Here is an 8116-nt window from a genome sequence, read left to right as displayed (position 1 = left end):
TTTCGCCGTCCCCCTCCCAATCTCTCTCTCTCTCTCTCTCTCTCTCTTTCTTTCTTTCTCTCTCTCTCAACTTTCCTACTATACGGTCTCCTCAAAACTCATGATGATTCCTCACGAAAAACTTCAAAGTTGTTCCACAAAAGGTTCACTTCTGCCGTTGGACCCAACTCTCACACACTGGGTTTTAAGTCATATAAATATTGAAATTACTTAATATAGGTAATTATTACAAATCAAATAATGAAGTTTACAATAAAGATAATGGCGAAGATTAGTTTCAAAATATAAAAAGTCCCTTTTCACAAAAAATATACGCTCGAGAAATATTTGATAATTATATTTTCAGAAAAAAATCTCTCCTGGGCACAAACATGGTTCAAACTACGTAAAGTTTAGATTTTTTCGTGTGAATCGACTTTATATTTTTTTCAGTGCAGTTCACTTCATCAAAATTCTAGCTAAAATTAGATTCTCAAAACAAGGAAACTAGTGTTGTCAGTTTGATTTCAAATTTATATAAATATAACTTCTCTAAGATTCTTGACAAACATTCGTAATCATTTTTGAAGATTTCAGATATGTACGTTGTAAAAAAATTAATGAAATTTTTTTTAACTTTTTATTTTACAAGATTTTACATAATATTATGAAAAGTTCGAGTCAGTTTGAAATATATTTAGAACTCTTAAAAATTAAGAAGAGATGAACAAATATTTTAGGAATTTTCGGAAATTTTCCCAACCTATCAAATGTGTTAAAACTCGTAGAAATCACCTAAAGTCTTTAAAATCTTTTAAAAGGGCACGAATTTTTTTTAAATTAAAAAAAATTAAATATTGTTAAATTTTAATTAAAAGCTTCCACATTTTTTTGACATTTTTAATAATATTTTAAAATTTTTTAAATTATCTTTAAAACTTAATTTTTAGAAACAGAAAATTAAGTCAAACTTACTCAGAAATTGTAAGTGCATTTTTTGATTGTTTAAAAATTTTCATAATTGATTTAGAGCTTACAAACTGTTTGTTTAAATTATTTAAAAAGCTACATTAGGAAATGTTTTGCAAAAATTTTTAAGTTTAAAATTATTTATCATTCTTTTGAAATTTTTATAATATTGCTTCAATTTACTCGGTTTTTTCGTAATTTTTTAATCTTGCCAAATTCAAACATTTTGATTTTAAATCTTCTATGCCCTTTTTTAAAATTTTAGGAAATGATTTAAAAAATGTGAAATCTAATTCAATTTTCTCTCTTTTAATCTCTCTTCTGATCTATTAATATTATTAAAATATTTTCCAAAATTCTGCAAAATTAACGAAATGCCCTGAAATCTATTCGATTTTGCTTCTAAAACACTGGAAATTTTTCTAAATCGTTTGAAATCTTTTAAATATTCTCTTGAAATTAATTCTTAGGAATAAAAATTATTTTATTATCTCCTTGAAATCTAGGGAAAAATTTGTCATGTAAAATCCTTTGGAATAATTGAAACTCCCATTGAATCCTTTAATTTTGTGAAACTCTTTGAAATAACTTGGAATCTTCGAAAATGCTACAAAATTCTTTTACATTCTTTGGAATTATTGAAATCTCTTGAAAGTCTTTGGAATCTTTAAAACAAAATTTTCTATTATCACAGAAATTCATTGAAATATTAAAAAATAATTTTAAATCCTTTGATTATTAATTAAATTGAATGTATTCATTGGAATTCTAAAAAAAACGTTCTTCAACAAAAACTAAAACTCAAACACTTAAATATTTCAAACACCTTGAAATTCTTTGAAATATTTTAAATCGCTGAGAATTTCTACATATTTTATTTCATTTCTTTTATTTTCCAAAGTTCTCTAGAAGTCAATTTAAATCAAGCTTAAAATCTTTGAAAATCCTACAAGATTCTTTGAAATCTCTGGAGGTCTTAGAAGTCTATTAAGATATTGTAGAATTAGTTCAAGTAGCTTAAAATCTTAAAATTCTTTAGAACAGTTTGAGATTCTATAAAATCCCTTAAGTTTGGTAAAATTCTTTAAAATATGTACACTCAAATCTTTAGAACTCTTACAAAATTCTTTCAAATTCCTTCAAATTTCTTACAATTCTTAGAAATCCCTCGAAATCTTTTAATTTCTTCAATATTTAGTAAAATCCTTTAAAAAATGTTTCGAGTCAACAGGAATTTCTTTAAATTTTATTTATTTTCCAAAGTTCTCTCTAGAAATTCTTTAATATTTGGTGTAATGCCTTTGGAAATCCTTTAAAATCTCTTATATTTTTTGAAGAATATAAAAATTCTTTGGAAGAAATTAAAGTAGGTTAAAATATTAAAAATCCCGTGAATTCTTCGAAATAATTGTGGATCCAATAAAGTCATTTAAATCTGGTTAAATTCTTTGAAATATGTACCTTGCAATCTTTGGAAGTCCTACAAAATTTTTTTAAATTCCTTGAAATTGCATAAAATTCTTTCAAATGTTTTAAAATAACTCAAAATCTGTAAGTTCCTGCAAAGCCCTTGAAATTGTTGAAATCCAGAGAAATCCCTTAAAATAATTTGAAAAAATGGTAAATCAATTATTCATTTATATACTTGCACTATATTTTGGCCCACTTCTCAAAATAATGTCTTATTATTTAAGGCTGCATTGAATTTGCTATGATAATATTCTATGAAAACTTTTTTAGAATAAAAAAAATATAAGAAATTCATTAAAGGTCTACACTGAATTTTGTATAATATTTTTTCATAAGAGCATAACGATCATAATAATGAGTTACAAATTCGCTACATAGTTCACAAAATCGGGAAAAACTGTTCAACTAAAAATATTTACAAGAAACTTGAAAAGCGTTCTATCAATGAAAAATGAGTGGGAGGGCTCGGTCTACCCTAAAAAATAAGTGTAAAGGTGTGAAGTGTAAATTGCCTCAATGGCAATTTAATGTTCCCTACAAATTTCTTTCTAAAATAGTGGTTTGGCCGGAAACGGTTTTTCGAAGAAGGTTTTTCCTTAGATTTTGACAATTTTGATACAGTGAATTGACCACAGCGAGATTTCGAGAACTGGTCAGCACGTGTGTCTATCGATTACTACCTTTTGACTTTCCTCTAGAATCTAGCTGAGCAAGCTTCAGCGTCGCGACCCGACGCAACTTTGTCCACGGAAGCACCGGAAGTACGTCGTTTCCCACTCAGGATGCGGTAGCGACCCGGAAGCCTTTCAGAGCGTCGCAGAATAAACGGAATGAACACTTCCTACCAAAGTGTGAACTGTGTCGTGATTTTTCTATTCTCAGTGAATTAAGTCCTGATGGCCTTATTCACTCCTGAGGGATGAGAACATTTATTTCCCCGCTATTTACAGGTTTCTGGTACATTTATTCAGCACCGGAGAGGCAAATTGTACTTGGTTTAAAAGAATGAGTACTTACAGAGCATTTTTTTAAATTTTGTTATTTCAGGATACTATAAAACTGTAGAAAGTTTCATTCATTTCTTCAGTAAATGGTTTTTTATGTGGAAAAATATTCTGCCGTTCGAACAAAAAAGATACGTAAGTGACATTGCCACTTAGAGTGATTCTCTTGAGCTTGGTAATCAAAAAGTCGACCTAAGCGTCAATGTCACTTATGTATCTTTTTAGTTTGTACGGCAGTATTATGTAGAGTAAAATCTGTGTGTTTGAACATTATAATGACGGTAAGTTATAATTTGGGAAAAATCTACTTAATATGTTCATTTATACCTATTCCATTACAGAGATTCTACAAAATCCCAATTTCAACATTTTTCAACATTTTTTATTTTGATTAACCGTTATAAAATTTTCTTTCAGATATAAAAACAACCTTACATCTAGAAAATCAACAAAGTTAATGCAAAAAAAATATTTGGTTCTAGATTTATCTTAAAACATTTTTATTGACATCAACAGAATTGACAGGCCAATATTCTCTAGAAAAAAAAGCGAGCATAAAGTAATTTTACACAAAAATATTACTAAAATTGTTTCATATAAAATAAATGTATAGGTACCATATTAAATACAATATGAAAAGCTGAAGATTTGAAGTCGAAATATATTGCATTTTCTACGAAATAATTGAATCAAACAGAAAAAATTTCATCAGAAGTAATTAATTTTCAACGAAGGAATTATGTTGGAGCTTTTAAAAAAATAATTGAATCCTCAAGCTAGAAACATGAATTTTTGAGTATAAAGTTAAATTTTAAATCAAGAAAAATGAATTTTTAATTCAAAAGAACGATTATTCAACAAAACAGTAGAATTTTCAGACAAAACGGACTTTTTAACAAAATATTTGAATTTATAACGAAAGATCTGCGCGACGGTTGAATCTCGCGCTTAGCACTCGAACATAATTACACTTCGCGCTTCGCACTCGGATATTTATTCTTTGCATTTGGAATGCTTGAAAAAATATTTATCAAAAATATCTCTTTTAGATGGCAGTATTTATATGCGTCTTCATATTCGAAATTGTCCACTTAATTAAGTATAGTCAAAGATTAAGTTTCTCAAAGCTCTGGAGGCTTTGAGGTAACTTTCGTCGTTTTTCCACACCTTTAAAAATTTTTTTTTTTCAACGTTATTTTTCACGAATAAAACAAAAAGTACGCGTCCTATCAAGAAGTGATTCTTAACGAAATTGTAGATCTTTTTTGGGTAAGCTTTTTTGTTAATTCATCTTTTTTCGTATCCTACACACTTTGTTCACAAAATGGAATTTTTTATTTTGCATTATTTTTTGTGCAATCAAAATTTGAATTTTCGAATTTTGAAGAAAATCCAAAAATTGGTTATGATAATCTTGTAGGGCTTTCAAAAAGAAATGTTTGTCTTCTTTTGACTTTTTTACATATCATGCGTTTTTCGGCTTCAAATTTTGATTTTCGGTTGATTAAAAAAAATTTGCAAACGCTATAAGTCTGAGAATTTTCTTTTTATCGAAAAAAGTCATTAGGATAAATTGTTTGTTCTTTTTAATACTATAAATATCCGTACAGAGAATTTTTAAATTCTGAAAAATGTGTTCCCAAAAATGTTCAAAATGCGCTCACTTTTTGAATTTTAATCAAAATTGACTGGTTCGCAAACTCGTCCTTTCCTTTAGGGCCTAAAAAAAGTGTGCCAAAGATGAATTTGATTCGTAAATTTTTTCGAGAGTTATCGTGTTTACGGACGGACGGCCGGATGGACAGACAGACAGACGCCATCCAGAAAACCTGATTTCCGGATTCAGGGGGTCTCGAAACGTGGAGATCCATTGAAAAAGTGTGATGTCAAATTTCCGACAATTCTAATACTTTCTCAATCATAAATGATGAGAATGTAAAAAAACGAATGATCTAATCCTAAATGATAAATCTTTAGCAAAAAATTCGCTTTTAACAAAGAAATTTATTTCTTAACCAAGAGTTGAATTTTCATAAAAAAGATAAATTCTCGGGAAAAGTATAATATTTGATGCTTTGACAAAAAAAAAAGAATTTACAAAAAAAATAGTTAAATTCACACATGGAAACAAAAGAATTTTTAACCAAAGAGTTGCATTTTTAACCAAACAAGATTAGATTTCTACCAAAGAGATGCATTTTTAAACAAGAATCATGAATTTTCAACAAAGCAGTTCAATTTTCATTACGGAGAAAATTCCCAGTCAAAACTGAAAAAAATTCATTCAAATTTTTGGATTTTCAACTGGAAAAGAAGAATTTTCTACAAAACGGTTGAATTATTGTCAACCCCCAGAAGGAATAATAAGGAGACTTAACTCCATTTTCCCACTTGGCAATAGAAGCATTACCGTAAGTGGTATGCACATCGCAGGAAGATCTTAAATATTCGTGCGCAGGTGCGCAGTTGTCCTCTTACTATACATGGATAAGTGTGCGAGTGCAAAAGTTTATAAAATTGACGTAAGTTAGAGAGGTTCTGTTCGTTTGTTTGTTTTGATGCAAGTGTAAAGTGCCGGGTTGTGGTGCAAGTTACACACCGATGAAAGCGAATACACTTCGCTTTTTTAAAGCCCTCACTGTACGTGCAATAAATGTCTAATATATTCTATTGTTTTGCATAACTGTCATTTAATTTTAATAGAAATTATTTAGAAATTTAACCTTTAATCACTACCTGAGTGTCGGCGGAGAATTTCTCAGAGCTTCTAAGAGCCTCGAGAATCTTTAGCATATACTCTGAGATTTCTATCGGTAGGGCGCTTCATTATAATATCACATTATTTACAATTATCCTTGCTGATTAAATTGTATACATGCTTATAAATACGTAATTTACCAATTTCTAAACTTAATCTTCTCATAATAACTTTGAATGAAATTATAATATTTTTCATGTTTACGTTTCGAAAAACTTTAAACTTTTCAATCAAGTTATATTACTTCCATTATTTCTTTATCATATTACAAATTTAAGAGGTACTTACCTATACTTTTCCTTCTCAATATATGTTCACACATTTTTCAAACAAGTACCGAAAATACTGCTTATATATTTATTTCGTGTATCTTTCTTATGATGATCAACAAAAGAATAGAACCTCTCTAACTTACGTGAAGTTGACAAACTTTCTCACTTGCACACTTTTCCATATACAGGAAGAAGACAACTGCGCACCTGCGCACGAAAATTTAAGATCTTCGTGTAATGTGCCTACCTCTTACGGTAATGTTTCTATTGCCAGTTTCAAATGGTTTCGCACTGGCAGTTGGGTCTCCTTATTATTCCTTCGTGGTCAACCCGAAAATCTGAATTTTTACCCAAACAAATATATCTAGAACGAAAAATGTAAAAGGTAATATTTCAACCATGAAAGGTTGTCATGTCAAATAAAAAACAATATAATTCATAAAAAAGTCGAATTTTCAACCAAACAGTTGAACTTTCAAATCAATAGGTTAATTTTTAACGAAACATGAAGTAGTATAATTTTTAATTTAATAAATTAATTTTCATACGAAACAAACACTAAATAGCAAAAAATGAATTCAATGATCAAGCAAAAAGATGAATCTTTACTAGCATGATAAATCTTTAACTTATTGAGGGAATCTAAGCATGCAATGTTATGATTCATTTCCAATCTATTACGATTGAAAACCCGACTCTTTCCGAGTGATACTGCCAACATTGGGACATTTTTTAAGTAAATTGTTTATAAACATGTAAGTTGTTATATTCCACTGAATATGATCAAAGATACATGTTTTAGGAATATCCGTAGCCATTGTAGCGATTAAAGAAAATAAACATTTTAAAAAAACCTTACATTTGAATATTTTGTCATGAGAATTATTCATAACAATGGTTGTTGTTAACTTCTCACACCTTTTTGTGACTAGCAGTTATTCTCCCAACAGCTTAAAATATTTCTAGTGTAAAAAAAAATCTATACGAAAAGACAAAAATTTTGAACTTCTTTATCTAATGTATTTACAAAAATTTTAATTGTTATATTTTATGAAATATTATTAAATATTCATTGTTTCAGGGAATACCTGAAGTCTTCCTGGCGCTTGAAGGAAATAATAATTTGAAAAATCTCAAATTGTAATATTTTGCCACAAGAATTGTTTATAACAATAGTTATTATAAACTTTTAAATTATTTTCGTTATTAAATGTAATTCCTACATTAATGTGAAGCACTTTTAGCACCAACAAATTTTACCGATAATAATACTTTATTAATTTGTTTATCAAATTTGTTTCCAACAAATAAATGGAATCATAAACAAATTATTTGTATTTTATAAGTCCCTAAACATTAATTTTAGACAATATAAATTTTCCTGATCAGTTATCAAAGCGTAAAAAATTGTTATGTACAAAATTTAAGTTTTTCTATGCTTTGAGTAGAAAAATTATTAATAAACAAATAGAAAAGACAAAAGTTCGGAGCGTCAAGCTGAACGAAAAAAGTGAATTTCCTCCTACTGTCCGTCATGAGTACGGTACGTTTGTTTATAGAGTTTAATAGTTTATAGTCTGTTCATTTCAGAAATGAGGTTTGCAATAATATAATTAATTATTTAATTCAAAATCTCTTTTAAATAAAAAAATTTAAAATAAAAT

This window comes from Belonocnema kinseyi, chromosome 9, assembly GCF_010883055.1.
Source record: "Belonocnema kinseyi isolate 2016_QV_RU_SX_M_011 chromosome 9, B_treatae_v1, whole genome shotgun sequence".
In the NCBI taxonomy this organism is placed as follows: domain Eukaryota; kingdom Metazoa; phylum Arthropoda; class Insecta; order Hymenoptera; family Cynipidae; genus Belonocnema; species Belonocnema kinseyi.
The sequence above is the reverse complement of the archived record's forward strand: the minus strand, read 5'-3'. Positions refer to the sequence as shown.